The sequence below is a fragment of the Sapajus apella genome, unplaced genomic scaffold (genome assembly GCF_009761245.1).
Source record: "Sapajus apella isolate SASKATOON/1434 unplaced genomic scaffold, GSC_monkey_1.0 scaffold7, whole genome shotgun sequence".
Classification (NCBI taxonomy): domain Eukaryota; kingdom Metazoa; phylum Chordata; class Mammalia; order Primates; family Cebidae; genus Sapajus; species Sapajus apella.
The window spans coordinates 28850105-28877071 of NW_022436947.1; the positions used below are offsets into that span (position 1 = coordinate 28850105).

General features: G+C 39.3%; 1 protein-coding gene across 4 annotated transcripts in view; it reads left to right on the forward strand.

The window, feature by feature from the left end:
- The window catches only part of DOCK4 (dedicator of cytokinesis 4), a 483746-nt gene that overhangs the window by 83084 nt on the left and 373695 nt on the right, over positions 1-26967 (forward strand). The gene's annotated exons all lie outside the window — the stretch shown is intronic.

A 26967-nucleotide genomic window follows, 5' to 3' on the forward strand; every position in this document is an offset into this window, starting at 1 on the left:
ATTAATTTCTTATTTAAATAGTGACAAAAGTATGTCCATGTTAACCATTTCTCACTTATCTTATGCTTAATACATAAGAATGACTTATAGAGCATATTGCTTTATTATGTCACTTAAAACGTATGGTCAGGCACTGGTGACTCATGCCTGTAATCCCAGTACTTTTGAAGGACAAGTCGGTAGGATCGCTTGAGACCAGGAACTCAAGACCAGCCTGGGCAACAAAGCAAGATCTCACCTTTGTAAAAAATAAAATAATCAAGCGTGGTGGCCCAGTGTTGTAGTCCCAGCTACTTGGGAGGCTGAGTTGGGAGGATCGCTTGAGACCAGGAGTTTAAGGCTGTAGTGAATGATGATTGTTCCACCACACTTCAGCCTGGACAATAAAGTGAAACCCTATCTCTTAAAAAATTTTTAAAAATTTCTTGATGATTAGAAAAATGAATACCCGATCTTCATGATACACTTCTGAACTTCTGATTACAGTTAGTACGAGGGCAGAGTCGTAGGTGTATCATAGACAGTCTTTCTGTTACTTCTAGATAGATCTCTTTTATCTGGATAGATTCTATTAATATTTAGGACATATTCTTTAGTCTTTAAAAGCAGTTTTTCTTCCATATGATTCTGGGGATAATGGAAATTAATTTGCCTGCCTTGAGTTGTAGCAGAAGAATGTGAAACAAGTTAGTTCATGGCCGTAATGGTTCCAGAATATACAATTTCCCATGGATATTCCACAGATTGGTAGTGGGAAATTTATTGAACAAATAGTTGATACATTGGATCGAATCATTTAGAAAATTATTTCCTGTTTTATGCAGGGGCTAAGAGGTTTCTTGACTTGATAGCTAAAATTCCAGATACTGTTCTTTGCTTGAATGATTGAAATGACTGATGTAAACTGGAATCACTTAACTAGAATTTTATTTTGACTTTGAGTCAAAGGTTTGTTCATGGTCCTTTTTTAAAAGGCCATGAACCTTCATGCTACTTTTTTGTGATATATGTTAAATTTCTTATCCCTGCGTTGGGGTTCAGAAACCCACACCCACCAAATAAGGCACTTTGACATGATGAACTGAAGAGGCCTCAGGGTCTACCTGACCTTCCCCCTTTCTCCTCAGCCACCATCCCAAAGCACAGGATGAAGTTAAAGTTCTTTATCTGCCTAAAATCCAGACCCAACAAGGAGATCGTCTCCTTCTCGTTAGACCAAGGATGTAACCACACCCGAATGGACCTTCTTACAAGATAATGTCCTAGTTAATCCCTGCTCCCTGATTGATTCATCTCCCTAGTAATCCCTTTAACAGAATTCCTCTTCTCTGTCTCCTGTTTTGCCAGGAAGGCACAGAAGCTTCTGACTCTAGTTGGAGTTTTGCAGTTCTCCCTGTGTATACATTAATAAAGTTTGTATGCCGTTGCCCTGATTAATTTTTCAGCAGACCTTCAGAGGAGAAGTTTCCCTTGGCCTCTGCACCTGCATATAAGAAAATTGGAAGTGATCTTGTTCTTGACTACATAATTAGGGAAATATAGGCTTCGGTATGTATTTGATAACTTAAAGATAGTCACTCATAAGATAAAAACAATGTTTCAACTTTCAAAGTACTAAATTAATTAAAGCAGTCAAAAAAACTAGTCTTTATAACAACATAGAAGATAAAGTATATAGCACATAAGCACACAAAAAAAGGATGAAATGAAAATGACAAATAAATTCAAATATATCTATCATCTCAACAAATGCATTTGGGCTAAACACTAGAGGGTTGAAACTCAGATTAAGCTTTTAAAAATTCAACTAAATACCGTTTATAAGAAGCAGTCTTGGCTGGGCATGGTGGCTCACACCTGTAATCTTGGGACTTTGGAGGCCAAGGCGTATGGATTGCTTGAGGCCAGGAGTTCATGATCATCCTGGGCAACACAGCAAGACCCCATCTGTATTACTAAAAATAAGAAGAAGAAAAAAGGAGATAATCTTAAAACATAATGACCCACCTCTAATGTAGTCAGACTGCTAGAAACAGAAAGTAGAATGGTGCTTACTAGAGGCTGTGGGGACAGAGGAAAGAGGAATTAATGAGTAGAATTTCAGTTTTGCAAGATGAAAATGTTCTAGAGATCTCTTTTCACAACAATATAAATATACTTAACACTGTTAAGTGTACACTTAAAAATGACTAAGATGGTAAATTTTATGTGATTTTTTTTTACCACAATTTTTTATAAAACTAACCGTAGTGACCCACCAAAATTAAAAATAAAAAGATAGGGTAAGATCTATTAGCAACGGCAAATGAGAATCAAGCATGACGATATTAATATCAGACAAAACAGAATCCAAGGGAAAACTTAAAAGTGGAAAATATTACTTAATATTGTTTCCAGCATTCTTTATAGTCAGGAGTAAATGTAAATCAGATAGTTATAGAAGTGACTGGAGACATTGATTTTAGTGTAGAATTCTATATAATTCAAAAAGAAGAGAATATTATCTATGTTTAATAAGAGATCACATTTAATTTTGCACCAGGAAAGTTGCGACTTTGATAAGAGCAGTTTCAGTGCATGCATAGGGTCAAAACCACTTGTCTCACAAAGAAGAATAAAAGGAAACCAGAGAGGGCTTCCATAGACCCTGAATATCTGTATGTCGGTTCATGAACCTTCCTACCTAGAGTTATTTTCTCTGCTGTCTGCAAATGAAATCTGATTTTTAGAAGGCAAAAGCATTCAGTTTGTTGCTGTCCTCTCTCACATTAGAGCAGGGTGACGATTTCCTGGACAAGCATAATGAAATAATAGAGGTGGGAAGCCTAGAAAGGAAGGCTTCTGAAAGTTCAAGAAACTTGAACCTAATTCTAAGAGGTCAGTAACTGAGAGAACATAAAGTGGACAAAAGTGAGAAGAATCCTTGCCCCTGTGGATTCGTCTAAAGCTATGTTTAACATTTCATTGAAGGAGATGGATCTTTGCAAGAAGCAGTAGGAGCCTGTGCTCAGCAGAACACAGAGGGGAATGTATGGAATCTAATAACAGAGATAGCATCCTGCTATTGCCCCTAGAAGGAAGACTTCTTGGAGATCAGAGACTCTTTATCCAAGAATTCAGAAAATATACCTGGTGGAAAATACCATTAGACAGGAAGGGTGCATGAGATTTAGAGTCAGGCTGACCAAGTTCAGATCCCAGGGCTTCCACATATGTGATGAAAGTTGTTTAGTCTTGCAGTTACTATGAGGTTATAACATAAAAATAGCTAGCACTGTGTCTAGCATATAGTAGCTACTCAGAAAGTGACACCTGCTAGTTAATAAATGTCTCCTTTATGCTAAGATGACTGAGATCATGGGGTGAATTCCCTTGATGCCAGTCTCCTAGGATGAATCCACTGTTCTCAAAGAATGAAAACGTAAAGGTACTTCCCAGTCCCCCTACAGTCAAATGGCTGGAGTGACCTAACTTTGATAATTATGTATTTCAGGGCTTGGAATGTCTAAATGTCTCTCCAAATGTTGAATTATTCTAAAATTAGCAAAGAAATGTTGAAGCTCACAAGATCATGGAATCAAGCCTCTGAAGTCGTATTATTCAGTAGATATATTGCTTGTGAGGCTGGAAGAAAATGTTTGCAATTTTATATATTATAATGCAGTATAAACGGATGTGTATATATCTGTATTTATGTGTATTTGCAGTGCAAAACTAGATTTGAATGATTTTTGAAGTCTGCATCATGAGGATGAATAATTATAAGTTGACTTTATATCAAACTAGGTGTGTATAATTTAAACATGTCCCCCAAATTTGTCCTCTTCTAGATATGCCCATTTACTCTTAGTATGACTAGTAGGAACATAGGGGTTTTAGTGTCTGATTTTGAGGATATAAACACACAAAATATATTTTTTTCTCTTTTGTCTAGATTACTAATCCAACAGAATGTAAACCTCACCAAAAATTTGTGAAATTTGAGTACAGATTTCTTTTTCATGGCATTACAATATTATTTTAAAATAGCACTACTAAACAGTTTTATCAGAAAATTCCAACAAATGACATGTGGCCCAGTGGATGAAAAAAAATTCTGCAATTCTTAATAAATGTTTTTACTGTTCAGAGCTTTTTATTTGTTTAATAATAGTGGTATCTGTGCATAGGCTTTCAGGCAAGAGGACCAATTAGGAATTCTCTGTAATAATTTGAGTGCAGCTTAAATTATTAAAAAGAGCAATCTACCCATTTATTGAGCACTTAATATATGCCAGGCACTCTACTACATGCCTTCATATAATCCTTACAGCAGCTCCATGAGATGGGTACCATTATTATCCCCGTTTTATAGATAAGGGAACTGAGACTCTGAACAATCAATGACTTTCCCAAGGCCACCAAAGGGTGAAGCTGGGATGTGAACCCAGGTTTCTGACTTTAGAACTCAGCCTTCATAACCACCCAGTTCTGTTTTCTTGTGAAAGGGCTGTGTCTCCAACATTAGTTTAGGACACAGTTGCTTGGATTTGGCACATATGTTGCCATAGAACCTGTATTTCAGTCAGTGTTAGATGGGCCAATATTAATTTGTTGGAAGTATCTGAGTGCCACCAACAGCACTGTAATCTAAAGCCATTGTGAGATGGTGTTGGGCTTTTAACTTTGATCGCCAGGATTACTCTCTACTCAGTGTTGCCTTGCCTTGGACATATTTGCCCCTTCTTGTATCCCTTCACCTACTGCCTGGACTGGCGGGAATGTACTGCCACAGCGGGCTTGGGACAGAGGCTAAAAGCAGTGCGGTGGGGTGGAGTGGCGCGGAGACTTCTATCCAGCAAAGCTTCTGGGATTCTCAGTTTATCCCGTTCTCTATCTTCCTCTGCTTCCCTCCTCCTCTGCTGTTCTTCACTTCTTGTCTTGGAACATGATTCCTTCTGGATATTTCTTCTGCTGCTCTGAGTCCTTGATGGAATGACATAACAACTTGGCCATTGTCTAGGGGTGTTTTTACTGCCAACAATGTTTGGAAACAGAGAGGTAAAGTGACGAGCTCCAGTCCAATCCCTGCCCCCTTTTTCACATAGATACATTTTCATTAGAAAAAGATGAAGATGCGTATGAACTATTTGTAGGCCACTGCATATTCAGACTTCTAGGGAAAGATGTATCTACATTTAAGGAAAAACGAGGAATGTGTGAGTCTTCTGGGTGGTCATTGAAGAAACTGGGCTCTGACTCTGTATGTACAACAGATGGAGAGTTTGGGAGCATGACGGGGTTGAGCTGGAGGGCTGACAGTTTCTCCTGCATTCCTCTCCCCTTGCCAGACAGGCTTGTTTGCCAAACTGGCTTGTTGCATTCATGGATTGGGGACAGGCTGTGGACTGGGGCTGAAGGGGTTAGAAGAGAAGATGGTCTTAGCATGTTGCTCTATGTTACTGAGGGGAGAACGGTAGGAAGAGGGGGGTTGAAGTATGGAGAGAAGTCCCAGTGGCCGCTCAATTGTGAGGGGCAGAAGGAGGGCTTTCTTGGTGATGGTTTCTATATAGAGTCATTGAGTATCAGTTACTCTATGTTTGTACGAAGTGTGAATTTTATTGGCGGTATATTTGGGTAGATTGAGCGGCCAAAATATTTCTCTTGTTTTCAAATTACCCGGATACCTCACTTCCTTACTCTCATCGTCATCTTGCCTGTCTCTTCTTGAATGGTTTTCATTTGAAGCAGTCCAGTTAAGTCTTGCTGAGTATAGCAATAAATTACCTAGTGATTCGTATAAATTTTCTAAAATATAAGAAGGAGAAAATTGAATATAGGTCAAGTAAGTGCCAGGGATTTTTAGAGAAATGATTCCTTCAATCTTGTGTCTGTGATTCTGTTGTTATTCTTTTATAAATAAGAGGTCTCGAGGAGGAAAAAATATATAGGAGAAAAAAATACATACGTATATAAATAAGAGGTCTGCAAGAATATAAGAGATTTTGTGGAAAATGGAGATGGTTCAATAAGGAAAATGAACTTCTTACACAATAGCTCTCTATTTTGTGTAGAAAATCTTGCATGGATTTTTCTGGCTCTGGAGGAGGAGGCCATTCTTTCTTACTATGGTCATATGAGAAGAAAGGTTTTAAAGAGACTTGAGTGGAGAGAGGCTTTTGAAAAGTGCAGTGATGTCTTTGGATGTTCAGGATTGACTCAAGGTAAAGAAAGAGGCAAGACATGAAGCTTGATCTTGGACCTAAGCTTCTATTTTGAAATTGAAGCGTAAGTCAGTACTACCGTAACACAAATTCTGCTCTCCGAAAAAGTCACCATACCATACAATAAAGCAACAAAACCACAGTACTTATGAGATACAACATTCGAAAACTTAGCAATACATTAAAAAAAAAAAAAAAGAAAAGGTGGTTGGGCACCATGGCTCACACCTGTTAATCCCAGCACTTTGGGAGGCCAAGGTGGGTGGTTCACCTGAGGTTTGGCGTTTGAGACCAGCCTGGCCAATGTGGTGAAACCTCATCTCTACTAAAAGTACAAAAATTAGCCAGATGTGGTGGCTGGCACCTGTAATCCCAGCTACTTGAAAGGCTGAGGCAGGAGAAGCACTTGAACCCAGGAGGTGGAGGTTGCATTGAGCCGAGACTGCATCACTGCACCAGCACCCCCAGCCTAGGCAAAAAGAAAAAAACTCCATCAAAAAAAAAAAAAAAAAAAAAAAAAAAGAAAGCAAAAAGAAAAGGTAGGAACCTAATAAAAGTGGTTGTACATATGTTAAATGGTTATGAAATACACAGATAATACAATAAATTTTCTCTAATGAAAATACACAAATAATTACAATAAATATGGCGTTTTGACTTTAAAAAGACCTGAAGTTTATTTGTGAATGAGGGCTTTAGAGGGCTGCAGCTTGTGACTTACTGTGAAAAGGTGGATGGGGGGCTCAGTGGCTCACACCTGTAATCCCACCACTTTGGGAGGCTGAGGTGGGTGAATCAGAGATCAAGAGATCAAGACCATCCTGGCCAACATGGTGAAGCCCCGTTGCTACTAAAAATACAAAAATGAGCTACTTGTGGTGGCACATGCCTGTAGTCTCAGCTACATGGGAGACTGAGGCAGGAGAATCGCTTGAACCCGGGAGGCGGAGGTTGCAGTGAGCCGAGATAGCACCACTGAACTCCAAACTGGCGACAGATCAAGACTCTGTGTAAAAATAAAAAAAAGAAAAAAAGAGAAGGTGGAAGGAAAGCTATGGGACTCCTAGGAAGACCGTTGACACCAGGTGTCAATGGGTGTGGCTCACAACACAGACAGTGAACTGAGATGGGTGGTGGGTGTTTTAAGGTGTGTGCACAGGTGTGTTTTGTTTGTTGCTGCATGGTGTGGTTCACCTGGGAATCTTCAACTATTGTTTCTTTCAGAGTAAACATACTAAATAAACATGAAATTTGTGTTATGCTCAGATTGTTCCCTTTTAAAATCAGTTGCATTAGAACAAATTTGTGTTTTCAAAACAAGCGTTAGAGAAAATTGACTGTACTGGCTGGGTGCAGTGGCTCATGCCTGTAATCCCAGCACTTTGGGAGATGAGGTGGGAGGATCATTTGAGACCAGGATTTCGAGAACCGCCTGGGCAACACAGTAAGACTCCATCTCTACGAAAAAAGAAAAGAAAAGAAAACTAACTGTACAATACATTCTTTTGACTTTGTTTATTCTCTTCAGTATTTACGAAAATATAAATGCAAGTCCTTTAGTTGATCTAAAGAATAGGCTCTTCACTCTTCATTGCCTTAGGTGTGAATATGTTATAAACAGAATTGTGGCCAGAGTTCACCGTCACTGCAGTTACACTGTCATGTTTGCAGTCACTTGTTAATCTTAGGTTTTCTCTTCTGGTTTTCCCAGTTGTGACACATTTTCTTTGTGGGGAAAGTGGGGCAGGGATACTGGGGCAGGCAGTTTCTTTTCTTTGATGTATGATCATAAGGTGGGCATGTTTTAGTAAAATTAAGTATGTATCCAAATGTCCATCAAGGGATGAATGGATAAATAAAGTATTTCTATATGATAGAATATTATTCAGCCTTAAAAAGGAAGAAGTGCTGATACATACTACAACTTGAATGAACCTTGAAAACATTATGCCAATTGAAGTAAGCCAGACACAAAGGGCCACATATTATATGATTCCATATAAATGAAATATTCAGAATAGATAAATCTCTAGAGACAGAAAGCAGGTTAGTGGTTGCTTGGGGCCTGGGTTGGGGAAGGTATGAGGATTGACTGCTAATGGGTATGGGGATGATGATTTCCATTTGGGATGATGAAGAAGTTTTAGAACTATATTATGGGGATGGTTGCACAACCTTGTGAATGTGCTTACTGTCACTGAGTTGTACACCTTTAAATGATTAAGAAGGTAAATTTTCTGTGATGTATATTTTATCACAATTTAAAAAATAGGCTGAGCATGGTGGGTCATGCCTGTAATTCCAGCACTTTGGGAGGCCAAGGTGGGAATATGAGTTGAGGCCAGGAATTTGAGACCAACCTGGGCAGTATAGCTAGACTCTTTCTCTACAAAAAGTGAAAAGCTGGGCACTGTGACTTGTGCCTGTAGTCCCGCTACTCAGGAGGCTGAGGCAGGAGGATCACTTGAGCCCAGGATTTAGAGGCTGCAGTGACCTATGATTGTGCCACTGCATTCCAGCCTGGGTAAAAGACCGAGACCCTGTTAATAGACAGATAAATAGATTTCATAGATGAAGGATAGATGGATGGATGGATGGATAGATATTTAGATAGATGGCATATTTTGGATCTCTGTCCTGGGCACAGCACGGTGCTTGGCACTGCAGGGGATACAGTGTGGAGTGAGGCAAAGTGCTGTCTCCAAGGAGTCTGCAGCGCAGTTGAAAGATGACAGAAACAGAACAATAGTTAGACTGCAAGGCAGAAATGAAATGTGGCATGGAGGTGAGAACAGTAGGCTGCAGGTGTCCAAAGCAGGAGTGCATCTGTTCTGGAAGAATCTAAAAGGTGTTCTTTTAGGAAGTAGCATGTCATATGGACCCATTTGGTCTCAACTGAGTGTTACCTAGACAGCACTGAAAAATACCTATTCCTAGGCTAGGCCCAGTTCAAATTAAGTAAAAGTCTCTAAAGGGAAGAGCTTCCAAATAGATTTTTTTCTGTATTTTTTTTTTTAAAGATTGCTAGGTGGGTTTTTTTTTTTTTTTTTTTTTTAATGCAGCCATTGGTGCAAATCACACGTTGAAATAACAATTGGATATTGATAGATGTATTCTGGGCAGAGGGAATTTTAAGGGCAAATACTCAGCTGAGAGAGCCCAAATTGTGCTTGACTAGACACTAGGGTAAGCCAGAGATTAAAATGTCTGCAGTACAGATAGGCTGGAAAGAGGGAGGCCTGTTGGCAATGAGTTTTAATGGTCTATAGCAGGTGCTCTCAAGGTGGAGTCTAGGGGTCCCTGAGACCCTTTTAGAGAGTTTGTAAGGGTGAAATTGTTTTCATGATAATTTTAAGATTTTGTTTGCCTTTTTACTTTGGATTTGATGTTTGTAATGGTGCAAAAACAATGCTAGGAAAACTTCTGGTGCTTTAGTGTGAATCAAGACCATGGCACCAAACTGTAGTGACTGTATTTTTTTTTACCTCTTTTTGTTCTTGCAGAAAAAAATACGAGTTTATCTTAAGAATGTTCTTGATGAAGCAATAAAAATCCCAATCTCTTGGGTTCACATCTTTTTGATATTCGGTGGGACAGGATAAGAAGCACACGTAAATTACTTCTGCTGTATATTAGAGAATGCTGGTTGTCTTGAGGAAAAACACTTCCAGAATATTAGAGTGAAAACAAATGAACTAGCAGTTTTTTCATGGAATAGCATTTTACTTGGTAGACTGATTGTCACACAATAGTTATTCAGACTTGGGTGTTTGACAGACATTTTCTTGGAAGTGAATAATGAGAGCCTGTCACTTCAGGGTAAACGGTTGACAACATTTATTGCCAATGATAAAATTTTAACTTTCAAGCAAAAATGCACATTTTGGAAAATGTGTATCTGCCACTGTGAACGTAACAGCGTACCAACACTTTTAGACTTCTTGCTTTTGTATTGCATAATGAAATGCATCAGTATTCGGGTGATCTGTATTATAGGCGAACCAACATTTTCCAGTATTAGTGGTAGAGAGTGACTGTGTCATGAAGGCTTGACCAGGATGGGGACAGCTCAAGGAGGCAGCATGGCTCGTTTGTTCACGTCTTCCTTCAGGAACACAATGAAGTAGGATTTGGCCTCTGCATTGGGGATGGTGGGAAGAAAAACCAAAGCTTCTTTGAGCCCAGTGGACTTAAGAAACAATAGTACTTTTAAAGAAATAAGGAATTCAAAGAAGGAGCTGTTTGTGGGGCTAAGGGTAAAGAAAAATGATGCTTTGCCAAAATTTGCTAAATTTATATCAGGCTGGGTCCTGATACACATTTTTAAAAATCCAGGCCAAGCATGGTGGCTCATGCCTCTATTCCCAGTACTTTGCGAGGGCAAGGCGGGAGGATCACGAAGGCCAGGAGTTTGAGAACAGCCTAGCAACATAGCAAGAATCTGTCTCTACAAAAAAAAGAAAAAAAAATTAGGCAAGTGTGGTGGTGCGCACCTGTAGTATCAGCTACTGAGGAAGCAGGAGGATCATTTGAGGCGAGAAGTTGGAGGCTGCAGTGAGCTATGATTGCACCCCTGCACTCCAGCCTGGGCTACAGAGCAAGATCCTATCTCTGAAATATATACACATATATTTTTTAATTTAAAAAAAATCGTTTATAAAATTTTTGGAAAAGAAGCTAAACATATTAAAACTTGTCTGCTTGGGGGAGACTTTTATGGAGTAAGACACAGAGAACCTAATTTTCCAATGAGATTTTTTTTTCTTTATCAGCCTTAATAATCATACTTTCCCTTTTAAAAAATATTTTATGGTACTAAAATTTAGTCCTCTCTGGGCTACTGACCTTACTGTGAGACCCCTGACCTTATGCAGAGTTGCCCTCTCCTCCTCATCCCAGCTGTTTCACCAGAGTCCTGGTTCTTCTGCTGTTCCTACACACGACAGATTTTCTCCCTTCATCTTAGGTACTGGCATTTGTATTTGAGAACTTATGAACAGATCTCTTTGGCTTTTAAACTGCTAAAACTCGGCCAACACCCTGCTTTGCCTCAGGAATTTCCTAATAATGGCTCCTTTCACCATAGCCTCTGACCTAATTTGTCGTTGTTCTTTATTTGCATGGTCATTTTTATTGAATATGCAGTAGTATAATTTCTCTTTCCTATTAGTAATCCACCCCTGCCTTCTACAAATCCTAGTTGAGAAAAATTCTGTGATTTCCTGAGTACACAGTCAGCTCTTTCACAACAGCCCATCACATCCTTGAAGACGGTGCTGAGGTCAGGGATACAAGACTTGAGGTAGAAACTGGAATAGAATACAGTTTTTCTGTATGCACAAGTGAGAGAGATGAAAGGTACCTGAGGAGGAGACAAGGGCCAATGAGATTCAGAGGCCTCTTTTGTGAGCCTGTTTTTCTTTGCTATAAAGAAATACCTGAGGCTGGGTAATTTATAAAGAGAAGAGGCTTATTGGGCTCACAGTTCTGTAGGCTGTATAAGAAGCCTGGCTTCAGCATCTTCTTCTGGTGAGGGCCTCAGGAAGCTTATGGAAATGACGGAAGGTGCAGGGGGAGCAGGCATATCATAGGGTGAGAGAGGGAGCAAAAGAGATGCTATGTTGTTTTAATCAACCAGCTGTCATATGAACTCATTATGACAGTGAGGGCAGCAAGCCATTCATGAAGGATCTGCCCCCATGACCTGAACCTAGCCCACTAAGCCCACCTCCAACATCGGAGGTCACATTTCAACATGAGATTTGGAGGGGACACACTTCCAAACCATATCACCTCTCATGGGGAAGGTTTCCAGCTGGTGACTGGAAACCAAAAACAAAGATTTGAGAGGAGAAAGATGCTACAGGTGTTGGTACAGTTGTGCAGGTGTGAGCCTCCTGGCACTTCCGCTCACTTCCAGTTTACTGTGAGCAGAATTTTCTCGATGAATGTGGAAAACTCTTCAAGTTGGGTCTGAGCAGAATCACGGAGTCCCTTGGAGATGGCCCATGCGGATTTTATGTAGCCTTCTCAACTCTTTTTCCCATGGATGAAGAAGCCTGTGCTTATTTAAAGTAACTGACAATTCCAGGTTAGGCCAGCAGGTCCTACTCTGTCTGGAACAGGGACCTCGCCCCTGGCCCTTATGTTGGGAACTTGGCCCTATGCAGGGTAGGACACTATCACATGAGCTCTGGAGAGCAAAAGCCAAAGATGGAGCTGAAGGTCAGGGAGTGATACTTTTTCTGAATTAGAGCTCATAAACAGTAAGATGGTTAAATATGGGCCAGGCGTGGTGGATCACACCTGTAATCCCAGCACTTTGGGAGGCCCAGGCAGGCGGATCACAAGATCTAGAGTTTGAGACCAGCCTGACCAACGTGGTGAAACCCTGTCTCTACTAAAAATACAAAAATTAGCCAGGCATGGTGGCGCATGCCTGTAATCCCAGCTGCTCAGGAGGCTGAGGCAAAATAATCGCTTGATCTTGGAAGATGGAGGTTGCTGTGAGCCAAGATTGTGTCACTGTACTCCAGCCTGGGTGACAGAGTGAGACTCCATTAAAAAAAAAGATGGTTAAACATGAAAAATAGAAATTATTGTCTAGAATTAAAACATAAAATAGCAAGATAACAAAAGACTTGTGAAAATGCCTAACATAGGTGTAAGATGATGTCAATATATGGTATATATGGTAGATGATGTCAATATAAACTGGTGGTTTGCAACCAATTTGTAAAATTAAAGTGTTTTTCTCAGCTTGATATAAATACAACTGAGACCAGGACTCCTGCCTATGTCCTAAGGAGAAGAGGCAGAAATACTGAGAACTGAAGCCCTTCCCTGCCCCCTCCACACATAAGGTGGGTCATAGCCCTAGGATCCTCATACCCACTGCTCATACCTCAAGGCTTCCCTGCCCCACTTGAGACAGCTTCTCTTCCCCAAAGTCCTCACAACCCCTCCTGGGTGTCATGTGATCTACTTGAATGCTGTCAGGCACTAGCTATTGAGCTTGTGCCAGGACCAAGTGTCTCAAATGTGAGGAACTAAAAGGGCCACTCTTCCTGTACCTCCATCATATCACCTGCAGTGAGTGGTTTTCAGAATGACCATACCCTGTTTCTGATGTAGGTCACCTGCATGCCTTACACTCCACCCAAGGGCGAACATCCAGGGAGCAATGGTGGTTTGAGTGGTAATTTATTAGAACATGGGCAGAAATTCTTCTTGCTGAGGTACAGGTGCATTCTGAATGGGGAAGATGCAGGCAGGGAATGAGGGTCTGCACTTTTCAATGGGTAGGGGAGTGGCCCCTGCGGGACAGCCTCTTCCTGCAGTGTGTGACCCAGCCAGTCTGTTTTCCCCGAGCAGTAGATACTGTATCTAGACTGGAAGTGTCTGAAGGAGGGTCCTTAGAGCAGCCCATGACAGGTTTGAGGAGTCTTTAATCTGAAAGGCTGCAATCCGGAAGTCATTCCAGGCAGAGATGAGGTCTCCCCTGACAGCAGGGCCACCATCTCTTTGGCTCACAAATTCCTGGATGACTCCCCCATGCAAGACACTTGCCAGATTTGGCCTTTATCCTGCCTCCACCCACTGATGAATATAGCCTGAAGATATGCTCATCATGTGGCTCCTCCCTGGACAGGCCCAATGTCAGGGGACTGATGCAGGGGTAGTAACATGTAAGTGTATTCTATCCCATTTAGTTTTTTGGCATACCTAGTCATGTCTTTGAAGACTAACACTCTAAGATGGATAAGCAAGCAGAAGACCTATGAATATATCACCCTTGACTCAATCCACAGAGTGATGCATGTGAAGGGTTGTTTGCATGCCATTCAACCCATATGAAATACTGATCTCCTTGGACATTTAATCATTATTGAATTCTGCAATAATGTTAGCAATGTTTTAAGAGCAGATTTTTTAGTATTTAAATTTTTTACTTTTATTGGGAAGTTATCTGTTAGGATAATACAATTTAATAAAAGAAAACACTATTAGGAGACTTGGAAGGTGCTATTCATATTTGACAGTCTTTGGCTTCTCTGGGAGGGCATTCACAAATGACTTTGCTTTTGGATACAATGCTGTGTTCAAAGATGATTTTACTGCAGCTTAAAAAAATAGTGCTATATATAGAAATGGACTCTGGCTACTCACAAATATGTAGCAGTTGTCCAATAACTACCTTCTCTTCAAACTTCTGAGGACTTTCTTTTTCTGCAGAGGCACACTATCCCTGAAAATCAATACATTCTTATTTTTAGTTCGGTAGTTTTACCTTGAGAGAGCAGGTGGCCCAGGAGTTTCTATCATGAAAGCTAGTTGCATTTATGTGAGAGGTGGATTGCCTGCTTTATAGAGCGTTTTCTTCAAAAGAACAGTCCTGCTTTTTATACTTGAAGCTTCCCATATATTTTTTTCCCTCTCTGTGACTTATTGGGGTGCCTGTGGACGAACTGAGTTGGCCAGTGCCCTATGTCCTCTGGAAACCTAGCTGGAGGGGTGACGTACAATTAGCAAAGGCCTCGCTTGTCTTGTGTTGCACTTGGGAAAGAATTCTTTATTTTTCCCTCTTTTTTTTTTCTTTCGTTTTTGTGCTTGGGGAAATAATGGGAAGAGGACAGTGTTGGAGTGCTTATGAGCACCCAGCTTGCTGCTTCTGCCCCCACCAGGGAAACCCCAGCCTCTGGCCATGCCAGCTGGCATGGCACCATGTGGCCAGGGACTTTTAGCCTTCCCCTCAGGGAAGAGAACATCTCTTACTGAGATAAATCCATCAAGAGAGGCAAAGGCACGTTCCTCTTACACCCATCTTTTGAAATGGGGTTAGGATGGGGAAATTATTCTCAATGGCTGCTCTCCTCCCCCAGTAAATAAAACTGGGCCAGATACTGGAAGAGATTGGTCCCTGGCAGCACTCAGAAATGAGGGTCTGGCCAAAATCCCCTACATTCTACTTATTATACCCCTCAGAAGCAGGATTACAACATTCACTTTCAGTGTCCATTTTCTTGGTTTCTTTAGCAGCTGTTGGGTTTCCATTGGCATTGAAATGCAATCATGTGGGTATTTTGACATTTGTCTTTGATAAATAGAAAGGATGTAATTAAAGGTCAGATCCTGAAATGAGTTTTTAGTTTATTTTGGTCTATGTGGAAACTTGCTGTGTTTGGTCAATGTTCTTTTAATGATCAAAGTTTTAAATACCTTTTTAATTATCCAAGTTTCACTGGGGTCTGCAAATTAAAGGAGTATAAATAAATGTCTTATTGCCAGCAGGGTGATTCAGCAGTATCCTCAGTGGTCTAATAAGAAGCAGTGTAATTAATGGTGTAAAATATTACACTCTCTTGTTTATTCATTGAGGTAGGAATTTTAACTCTGAGGGAGGGTAAGTGTCTCCTTGGCTTGTCCTATAAAGTTTAAAGTCAGAGCAGGCTAAAATGAGGGCTCTGTTTAACTTTTTATTCAGTTCCTAGAAGGATTTGTATCACTCTAGTATAGTGTTTGGTTTGATACCTAACAGATTGTGTAAAGAATATAAATTTAGAATTTGGGTTACTATTTTTTTTTTTTAGAGAGGGTGGTATTTCTCTAAGCACTTTAAGATTCAAGATAGCTTGCAGTGAAATAATATCTTCAACATATATCTATGCATGTAATTTCAGAAATGTTTGTATTATACTGATCGTAGAGTCCTATAATAAATTTAAACTCAGAACTCTTTCTGTGTATGTGTTTCTTACAAAAAGGAAAACTAAGAAATTTTAGTAGCTCCATTGCCCTATACAAGGCACTCTGCATATTCTGAAATGCTGTTGGTGTTGCACGTGAAGTCTGGGTAATTTGTGATTTCCCTTTTATGGGCACTCCTACCTCTGCCAAATTTAGGATAAATTCCTCAGGCTGATATTTCCAGCCCTTGGCTGTGTGGCGTTGCTAGGATCTCCCTTCCTTGGTCACAGGCAATCAGCACTTCACCAAGGTGAGTGACTGACTGCTTTCCGGATGCTATACTTCTTCCTACCCAGGAATCTCGGTCATGCTTGGAGTCACTTTTTTTTTTTTTTTTTGCCCTTTTCTGACCTTCATTCTTCAGAATTCTACGCATCCTCCAGGGCTCATCCCAGGTGCTTCATCCATGTCATCTCCTGTTTCCTTCAATTGAATAAAACGTCACTTTTCTCTTAAAGTATGCATTATTAGTTTCTCTATAAAGCGATTGTGTTCATCTGCTAGAATTGCCATAACAAAATGCCGCAGACTGGGTGGCTTAAACAACAGACATTTATTTTCTCATAGTTCTGGAGGTTGGAAGTCCTAAAGGTGTTCACAGGTTTGGTTTCTTCTGAAACCTCTTATTTTGACTTGCAGACAGCCTGCCTCCCTGATGTCTCTTCCACTTCTTAGAAGGACACCAGTCAGAGTGGATTATGGCATGCCATCCATGTGACCTCATTTAGCCTTAGTTACCACTTTAAAGATCCTATCTCCAAATTCAGTCGTATTCTAAGATATCGGGGGTTAGGACTTCAACATGTGAAGTTTGTGGGAACACAAGCCAGCCAGTAATAGTGGTTATTTGTGTACCTTACATATCTTCTCCTCTCTCTTTTCCCCCATTAGATTGTGAGATATTTGAAGGCATGGCCTTATGCAGACAGGCTTATTAAGTCTTAGTATAATGACTATACATAATAAATAGTCTCAAAATATCTGAAGTTAATTTTAATTAAATCAACACTTCAAAAATTTAGTGTAGTTATTAGACTTTTTCAAAAATGATCTATAGCCACACATGGTACTTAAAAAATCACTTTACGATTTTGGTAAAATGCTGCCAAGTCATTTATAAAACAAAACATGACCAGAATACTAAGCTACTCTTCTTTTTTTTTTTTTCCCCTTCAGACTTAAGTAATACTCATTGTTCTTTTGCATATATATCTTCTCTCATTCTTATAAACTCAAGGTGGAAAAAAAGTCAAGGTGGAACCTAACATGTCCACCTTCTAAATCTGCACAGGAATCTTCATTCTGTGCATTCAGCTGGCAAATGTTAAATAAAGCTTGGATGTAACGAGTCAATCCATTCAGCTCTCTGGGATAGTAACATCAAAGGCTACACCAGGAAGCCATGATACTCAGGATTGGATGTTCCTTGGGAATATTTATGAAGTTAACATTGGCTAAGGAACACAGCAACTCCCATTTTGAAAACATATGAGGCTTAAAGCATTTCTGCCATCTTTTGTGGTGTAGATTCCTGGATGCTCTATCAAATGCGTGTCTAAATGTCAGGGAGGAATCTTTGCTGCATGCTGAAAAGAATGCCTTGTTTAGCTACAGCCTCCTTATCACCCCACCTCTGTGTGTATACACATTGTTCAGAAAGGTCTGGTTAAATTCTCAGCTTTACTAGCAAGGCGCTGCCCTGCTATCTGGTTGTCTGATTTTCCCTTTATTAAGAGTTGTCCTCATCAGTGGTTTAGGATACCAATTGTTTGAGGCAGATTGGAGTATAATAAGCTCAACTTGTCTCACAAGTAGCTTTTATTAGAAACCTGCCTAAGAGAAAGAGTTTAGTGTCACCTAAAGGACTTATATTCATTTGTATCTGTAGGTATCAGCTTCTCATAGATTCCGTTGTCACCTCCCCAGAGCTGTACTTAGTTGAATGTTGTGCACTCTTCTCTTACCACAAGCTACATAAGAAACAGCCAAACAAAATCTAGTATGGAGACCGTTGCCCCTTACATGCTTTCCCATCCCTTGATAGAAGAGTAAAGGCTCTGGTTGGATACAGTGGTGCATGCCTTTAATCCCAGCACTTTGGGAGGCTGAGGAAGAAGGATTGCTTGAGCCCAGGAATTCAAGACCAGCCTGGGCAACCTAGTGAGATCTTGTCTCTACAAAAAATTTTTCAAAATTAGCCAGGTGTGGTGGCTCATGCCTATAGTCTCAGCTACTTGGGAGGCTGAGGTGGGAGAATCTCTTCGGCCCAGGAGGTCAAGGTTGCAGTGAGCTGTAATTGCATCACTGCACTCCAGCCTAGGTGACAGACTAAGACTCTGCCAAAAAAAAAAAAAAAAAAAAGGAAAGAAGAAGAAGAAAGCCTCTTATAAGAAATTTCTTTTAGACTTGGTGGCTTTGGGTCTTGCTTCCAGAAAGCATAAAGGATATTTGAAACTGAGTTTATCCAAGTTAACTCATATAGTTACAATGTTTACATTTTGATTTTACTCATAATGATTTTAAAACTTCTTACATTTTTTAAAAAGACTTAAGTTGTAAAAATAGCACAGAGAGGCCTTATTACCTATTACCTTGTGGTGGTTACTATTTTTAAAAAATATGCTTTTTATTTTAAAAGAATTTTGGATATTCACATCAATTTTTAACTTTGTTTTCCTAAACATATTCCTATGTTCTTTATTGTAATTTTTCATGACTTATAAAGAGAAAAAGTGAAATTAAAGGCAGATAAATAAGAGAAAATAACTTAGGAACTGTCCTTTCTGTAACCTAAACATGTCTCAGATTACTTTCCAAGGTGGTGGTGACTAGGAGTTTTTCCACTTGGATACAAGGGCAGAAAAATGCACTCAGTGTGATCTCTGACATGTTCCTGACAATGGCCAGTATCTTCCTGTTTTTTTTTGTTTGTTTGTTTTTGTTTTTTGTTTTTTTTTATGATTCCAGCAGCATATTAAGCTAGTAGTCTTTAGAGGATAACCTGAATGATGCTTTAATCCCTTTCTTGAGTCATAATAGTTACTCTTGAATGTATGTCATCCCCCAGCATTACTGATCTCACTTTTGTTTGAGCTCATTTACTCCTTATTATTGATACCATGTCATTTAGCATTGGGCTAATTATGTACTACCTCATATTTTTCCAACTATTTTGTATTCTCCAGAACTGTGAGATAAGTATTTGTTGTTGAAGCCACTCACTCTATGACATTCTCCCTACCCAGATTATAAACGTTTTGAAACGTCTGCCTCATGGTTTTTATATTCTTTCCATATTCCTTAACACAAATTTAAAACACCATAGGTCATTTGGATATTTTTCTCCTAAAAAATGGTATTTTATACTTGTCCATTCACATTACGCTCTCCAATACAGGAGATGAGGTGGATGGAAAGCCAGTTCCTTCTGAAAACTGATTCTCAGAACTTGGTAGCAGCCAAGGTTAATTTTGAGTTTTGGCGCTTGCCTTGCAATCAGAGAGCCAAGATTCATAAGCCGTGGCCTGCAGTTATGCCTAAGGAGGCCGTAAAGGTTCTGCGTTGGGTTTTTTTTCCCATTAGCATAGAGGGCTGTACTCTAATGATTAGTTTGCTAATGGAGAGAGCATGGCTGGTTAATGAGGCATTCTATTGCAGTGATGTACTTAAAAGTAATTCAGTAATAATTGTGGCATCTTATGATTCATATTCCAGAACACACAGTAGCAATAACACATCTGTTGTGAAAGTACCATTATAAGATTGAGATAGCATTAACATACCTAACCCCTGTTCACTAATGACCAATATAGTAAGAAAAAATTCAGAATGAATTTCTCTGCAGAAAGAGATCTTTCTGTGTGGTTCAGCAAACACTGGTCCTCAGCAGGGAGAATATAGTTGAGACTGGGAGGTGGGACCTTGGCTTTACTCTCCCTGTTGGATCAAAGCTCTGGCTGGTAGGTGGTCCCCCAGAAGTTAGCCCTATATCTTGTCCTGAAAGGATATGCAGGATTCAGTTCCAGGTCTCAAAGAAGGGGAAAGGTTATTGAGGATTATTCTTTTTAAAGAATGCTCGTTATGAGTTTATTTTCTTTCCTTTTTTTTTTTTTTTGAGACAAAGTTTCCCTCTGTCACCCAGACTGTAGTACGATGGTACGATCTTGGCCCACTGCAACGTCTGCCTCCCTAGCTCAAGCAATTCTCATGCCTCAGCCTCTCAAGTACCTGGGATTATAGGCGTGCACCACCACGCCTCGCGAACTTTTATATTTTTAGTAAAGATGGGGTTTTGCCCTGTTTGCCAGGCTAGTATCAAACTTCTAGTCTCAAGTGACTCGTCCACCTCGGCCTCCCAAAGTGCTGGGATTACAGGCATGAGCCACTGTGCCTGGCCTGTTTATGCTTTTTAAAATTCAATTTAGATTATCTTTCAGCAGTCTATGCTTTCCCAAGACAGAACCTTTGATTTGAAGGACCAGGATCACATATACTGCAGCCCTGAGTTCCCTGAGTAAATAAAGCTTCTTCCTTAGCCCCAGGAAATCACATTTTGTGGGTTTTCCCCGGCTCTCAGGAACATGGGGTTGGGCCTAGAAAGGGGGAAGGAGGTGCTGTGGATTTGCGGTTAGGACTTCTCTGGGCTCAAGTTCTCATTCATTTTTCAGTACTTCCTACTGTCTTGTTAGAAACATTCTACCTTTTTCATGCTTTCCATTTGCTCTCCAAGTTTGGGGATTTTGATCTGAGAATTGAAAAAAGCATAGAAATGAATCATGTGCTATTTTCCTATAACTTGATGAGAAAAAGGCTAAACAGTGATTCATAAGTTTAAGAAATGAAGCTGTTTCATGTGACTTAATTTATAGCTATTTTAAGTGAATTCTATAGTGTCAGGCAAACTCAGGCCTGTCAGACGTGTACACAAGTCAGCATAACCAGAGACAGAGGTCTAAGCATCGATGGGGTTCATTAAGAAAACTCTTAAACATTGTTTAAACTTCTTATTTTACTAATAGCTTTAAAAGTTTATTGGTGTAAACAGAATTTTTAAAGGGCTAATCTGTTGTGTATTTGGTAATTTTTGACAATTAAAGATATTTTATAAAAGTATTTGTCCTGTACTAACTCAGTTATTCCTATGGCACTCAATAAAGTAGGTACCTGCTGTGGTTCACTTGGGCTGCTGTAGCAGACACATCACAGGTTGGGCAGCTGAAACAACAAATATTTTCTCACTGTTCTGGAGGCTGAGAAGTTCAAGATTAAGGCAGGGGCAGATCCAGTGTCTGGTGAGAGCCTGTTCCCCGGTTCATAGATGGCACCTTCTCATGGTGTCCTCACACGGTGGAAAGGACAAGGGAGCTCTCTGGGGTCAGTTTTACAGGTCTGTTCTTTAATGGCATTCATCTCATTCCTGAGACTCTACTCTTACTACCTAATCACCTCCCAAAGGTGCCACCTCATAATTCTGCCTGATTGGAGGTTAGGATTTTAACATATGAATTTTGAAGTGACGTAAACGTTCAGTCCACTTTTCCCAAGGCCACACACCTAAAAAAATGGCAGGGCTGAGATTTGAACCCTGGCATGTGGCTCTAGAGTCCTTCTTCTTAATGACTATTTTCATGGTATGCCTACTTTCAGCATTCACAGTGTTTCTTTCTTTTTATCCAGTTATCCAATTTCTTATTCACTTACTCATTAATGTTTCATTTATTGAGACCTGCTACTAATTAGGTGTTGTTATCGGATATGTTTTCTGTCCTCAGAAACATCAGCCTGGAAGTGGGAGACAGACAGATACATAAACAATCCCGGAGTGGTACAGAAGGAGTGTCATAGCAGGAACCAAGAGAGGTTGGGCGGAGAGGAAAGCGCTCCATTCTGCCAGGGAGAGGGGGCGTGTGAGTCTTAGAAAAGGTCTCAGAACCTCAGCATTTAAACAATGGATGGAGGATAAGGGCTGAGCAAAAAAAAAGACTGTAAGAAAAGTTTGTCAGCAGGTATTGAAAGCAGAAAGTTCAGGAATGAACTACAGATCTATTTAAGGGCAAAAGAAAAAATGAGTCTATGTACCAGCATGAGAAAGATAAAACAGTTATGGTGGGAAAGTGAGGTAATGGAGTTTAAAAATACCGAGGGGGAGTGTTCTGAGGGGTTTCATTGTGTGGAAAATCATAACAACAATAAATATCAAATCCAACTGAGAGAATTGCTTCAGGAAGTTGGCACTGGGTCATGACTTTTCTACGTCTGATTGGTAGCCTTTGTAATAAGCTCTTTTATTGGTCCCATTTGTCTTTTGCCATAAAAGTACTTGATGCTAAGCAACCGTGTGTACAAATCAAGCCTTTCTTCTTTATAGCATATATTTCGCCACTCCGGGGACCAGAGCTATGGAGTAGGCAGGGTGACCACCGTCTAGATTCAAAAGACATTTTGAGTGATATATTATAGATGACTTTCTTAACTAGCATGTGAAATTTATAGCAGATCAGCATGACCTTACACTGGGATAATGGAGCTGAATTTATACCAAGGATCTGTCTGTCTGTGATAAAACTGCTTGTTAATTCTCGGTAGATGACATTTTTTTTTTTTTTGGATAGGTTGTTGACCATTATAATTCCCATCTTTAGAAGTGGTTTCCAAAGTGGAAATCTCACTCTGTGTGTCCTCCCTGCATCCCTTCCTTCTATAGCACACCCCCAGATTCTGCTCCTAGGAGACTCTCACAGTAGATGAATGGCCATTTCCTATAAACTTCTCAGTGTTGGCTGCTCACTTGGTTATTTAAGTCTGAATTCAAAGCTCAGAGTTTGGAATATAACTCATTCTTTAAGAGTGGAACTTATTTTAAATGCTTCCCTTAGCCCTGCTGTCTTTTGGGTGATGTGTGTGTGTGTATCTGTATCTCTATATAGATATATAACTTACATTATTCATAATTTCCGACCTTATCTTTGCCTTTGGTAAATATTTAAATGTCTAGTATGTTCCAGGCCTGAGGAATATGAGAGCGAATGTGGTTTGGTTTTTGAATTCACTGAGCTCTGAGTCTAACCAGGGAGCTAGGAGTGAACAACATGTCTGATGCACTTTGATATATGCAATCCTGGATGTTGAGTGGAAGCTACCAGAAGTATGTAATCGTCTTTGTTTTGTGGAAAGTCAGGAAAAGCTTTCCCCTAGATGTGTGGCTAAGAATGGGGCCCCTGGGCCGAATCTTAAGAAAGGAGCAGGTCTCTGACAGGCTCTGCGGGGAGGACGGAGTCTTTTGAGGCTTGGGTAAAAACCTGGAGCATCTGTGTCCACTTGCCTCTGCTGGATAGTGAATTGGCTTTTGATAGTTGTTTCGTCTTCTTCCCAAAGGGAATGGTAAATTTCGTTAACTAAGCATCCAAATGCATATCTGTTCCACAGTGAATCTCATTGGAGTGCCAGAGATCTCAAAATGGTAATCTCAACTAATCTATTTTTAAGGAGAATTATGTGTATTTATTTTGTAGAGTTACCTAATTTCATCAAAGGCTTTACGTCATTTCTAATAATATCTCAACTATATCAAAATGTTATCTGAAATGCTTCATGCATAGTATAATATTCCTATGCACAGTTGGAAGGAGGTATGATAGTTAGCATATGTAGGTTTGAAAAACAGCTCATTTTTATTGCCAGAATTTATTTTTGTTAAAATATTTCATGGGGTCTAAAAATAAAGGTATGATTGTAAAATTATACTAACTTAGAATACTAAGAGGATAAAATACTATTTGTGAGTTCTTGTTTTGCTAATGTTTATCAGTGTTTAATTTGTGTAATAAATCTACAAAACAACCCGTTCATTATTTTTTATTGACTTTTAATTTATTACAGTCTACCTATGGTTATGTCATTAGTAATGTGTTATAATGGGTTCAAATACCGTCAAATATATTTATAAATATAAGGGAGGGGGTAGTTTTTTCTTCTTTGTCATCTATCTAGCTTTCTATTTAATTACATCTGTTATTTTCCTTGTAAGCACAAATTATGAGGTTCCTGGACCAACTTCATACTTGGCTTTTCTGAATGATGTGTATAACGTCAGTGAACCTATACGAAAACATTTATTCATGAATTCAGTCAATCAACTTATCAATTTTAGTGAATACTGACCATGTGCTATGATAGTTGCTGAGTGGCCAGCAGAACTGTTACCCTTCCTGATCTCAAGGAACTTACAGTGAAGTACTGGGGACAGGCGTTGAATGAGTAAACAGACAAGTAAATACATAATTATCAGTTGTGTTAAGGAACACAATAAGCTTTTTTTCTGTTAAAGAGAATAAGGAACTCCTGTTAAAGAGAGGCATGTGTCTGGTGAGTCGCATTACAGATATGCTTATCAGGTCTGGTCATTGCCAATACAGTGTTTCTTTAGACTACCTTTTTCTTTTCTTCGAGACAGGGTCTTGCTCTGTCACCCAGGCTGGAATGCAGTGTTGCAAACTTAGCTCAGTACCCCTTTGCCTCTTGGGTTCCAGTGATTCTCCCACTTCAGCCTCCCAAGTAGCTGGGACTATAGGCATGTGTCACCACGCCCAGATAAATTGTTCTTTTTTTTTTTTTTTTTTTTTTTTTTAAATAGAGATGGGGTTTCACTATGTTGCCCAGGCTGCTCTCAAACTCCTGGACTTATGCAGTCTGTCCACCTCAGTCTCTCTAAGTGCTGGAATTACAGGCATGAGCCACCACATCTGGCCTCCTTGGACTACTATTGATTGACCTTTCTGGGTTGTAAATGGGGTAATTAAGTTTTCAGAATATAAACTTCTTCTGTACTTTTGCATTTTAAGTGTTGTAAAAACGTTTCTTAGATTATGTAAAATTCAGTATATGTTAATTTGGGTCTAGTATTTAAATTATGCTCAAAAGATATAATTAAGATATATAGATACATGTTTATGAGCATAATTTATATATTAGACCCAAATTAACATGTACTGAATTTTACATAATCTATATAATTATATAATTTTACATAATCTATATATTACATAGGTAATTATATAAGATATATATTACATAGTAATTACTATACTATATATTACATAGTAATTACTAAGTAATTACTAATAATTATATAATTACATAATTAATAGATTACTTAGTAATTACTAAGTAATCCATATAATTTACATAATCTATAATTACTTAGTAATTATTAGTAATTAGTAATTATAGAGATTATGTAAATTATAATCACATAATATAGACTGTTTACAATTACATAATTACATAATTTACATAATCTTACATAATCTATAAAATTATCTGTATATATTATATAAAATAGTACCTATTCGCCGCTAAAGGAAATTTTATTTATATAATTTAATTATAAGATACATAATTTATAAAAAATCTATGTAATTTCCTTTAGCAATGAATATTTTTAGAGATTTTGAGCAGAGATATGTAGATTATCTTTGCATTTTTCAGTGCATATGACTTTTCATTTCAGTGTTTACTCACATTTATGCTGTTGCTGGTAATTGTATAGCATGGAAACATTTGAGACTTGGAGTGAAAGAGAAGGAAGGCATTTCTTGAAAGACTGTACTATTTGTATATACCACTGTAAAGCTCTAATTATATGACAAATTGTTGATGCTGAAACACAGTGGAATCCCTTGAATTCCACCAAGGAATTTAGCTTTCCATGAAAAAATTCTGGTGTCCTAAACTCTTTTAGGATTGGGATTTACTTTGACATTCTGGCATTCAGCATTGTCTCCTGCATCTCAGGGTAGTGATAGGAAATTCATTAATGAGCTATTGTCATAGGCCCAGGAATGACCAAGTTCTGTTCACACACGCACACCTGTGTGATCATTACAAACAATACTGATCAGAGTAGCAAAAGTATATATGACTAAGCATATTACCATAAAAATATTAGTCAAACATAGGTTTAGTCTACAGAAGTCCAGTAGCAGAGACCCATGGAACAACTTGAATCTTTTTTTTTTTGTTTTTGGATCAGGAACTTGCTGTGTCACTCAGGCTGGAGTGCAGCCTCGGCCTCTCAGGCTCAAGTGATCCTCTTGAATAGCTGGTACCAGAGGTGCATGCTACTGCACCCAGTTAACTTTAAAAAAAAAATTGTGGAGATGAGATCTCACTATGTTACGCAGTCTGGTCTCAAACTCCTGGGCTCAAGTGGTCCTCCCACCTCGACCTCCTAAAGCGCTGGGTTTACAGGCATGAGTCACTGCGTCCTGCCAATAGCCTGAATCTTTTTCATCCTTCTCCTAGAACGTTTTAAGCATCCATATGTTCAGACCTTCCCTAGGATTTGTAACCAATCCTTTTCTTAGCCAAGAAAGTTTAAAAATCCTTAATTTGCTGGCTTGAGGCTGAGTACCAGTACTCCTTCTGGTGGGTACTTGGGTTCCATTACTCAGTTTCTTCTCCTTTCCTGTGAACTGATAGTTGACTTTTTGTGATAACCAGATCCTGTGTTCGATTCTCAAACTCTGCTTTGATGTGTTCCATTTGATATATATTCCATTTATTCTGTATTAAGGCCCTGCTTTCCAGAGATACCCGTGTCCCTGGGACAGAAGTTCTGCCCCTGAGCCTTGCTGCTCAGTGTCTTTTATGCAGACAAGCCTGCTTCTCTGCTACCTTTCTGTTCTGTGTTCTTCAGTACTGTGTCCTTTAATCCACTGCCAGAATATCCAGTTGTCCTTCTCCATGCTGGCTTGGCATATGACATTCCTTATCTTCTCACTGGGACCTTTACTAACGAGCTACATTTTGGTCTTTGGGTCTGGGCGGCCCCAAATCTGACTCATTCTAGAATGCCTTATTTACCTTTAACAGTGTCCTGGCTCCTGGGTAGAATTCAAAGTCATTAGTTTCTTCTTGTCTGATGAAATATTTATTGAGTACTAGCTGTGAATAAGGCAATACTTTGTGTTGTGACAAAGAAATAAGTGAATGTTGATCCTTATTTCCAGAACCACAT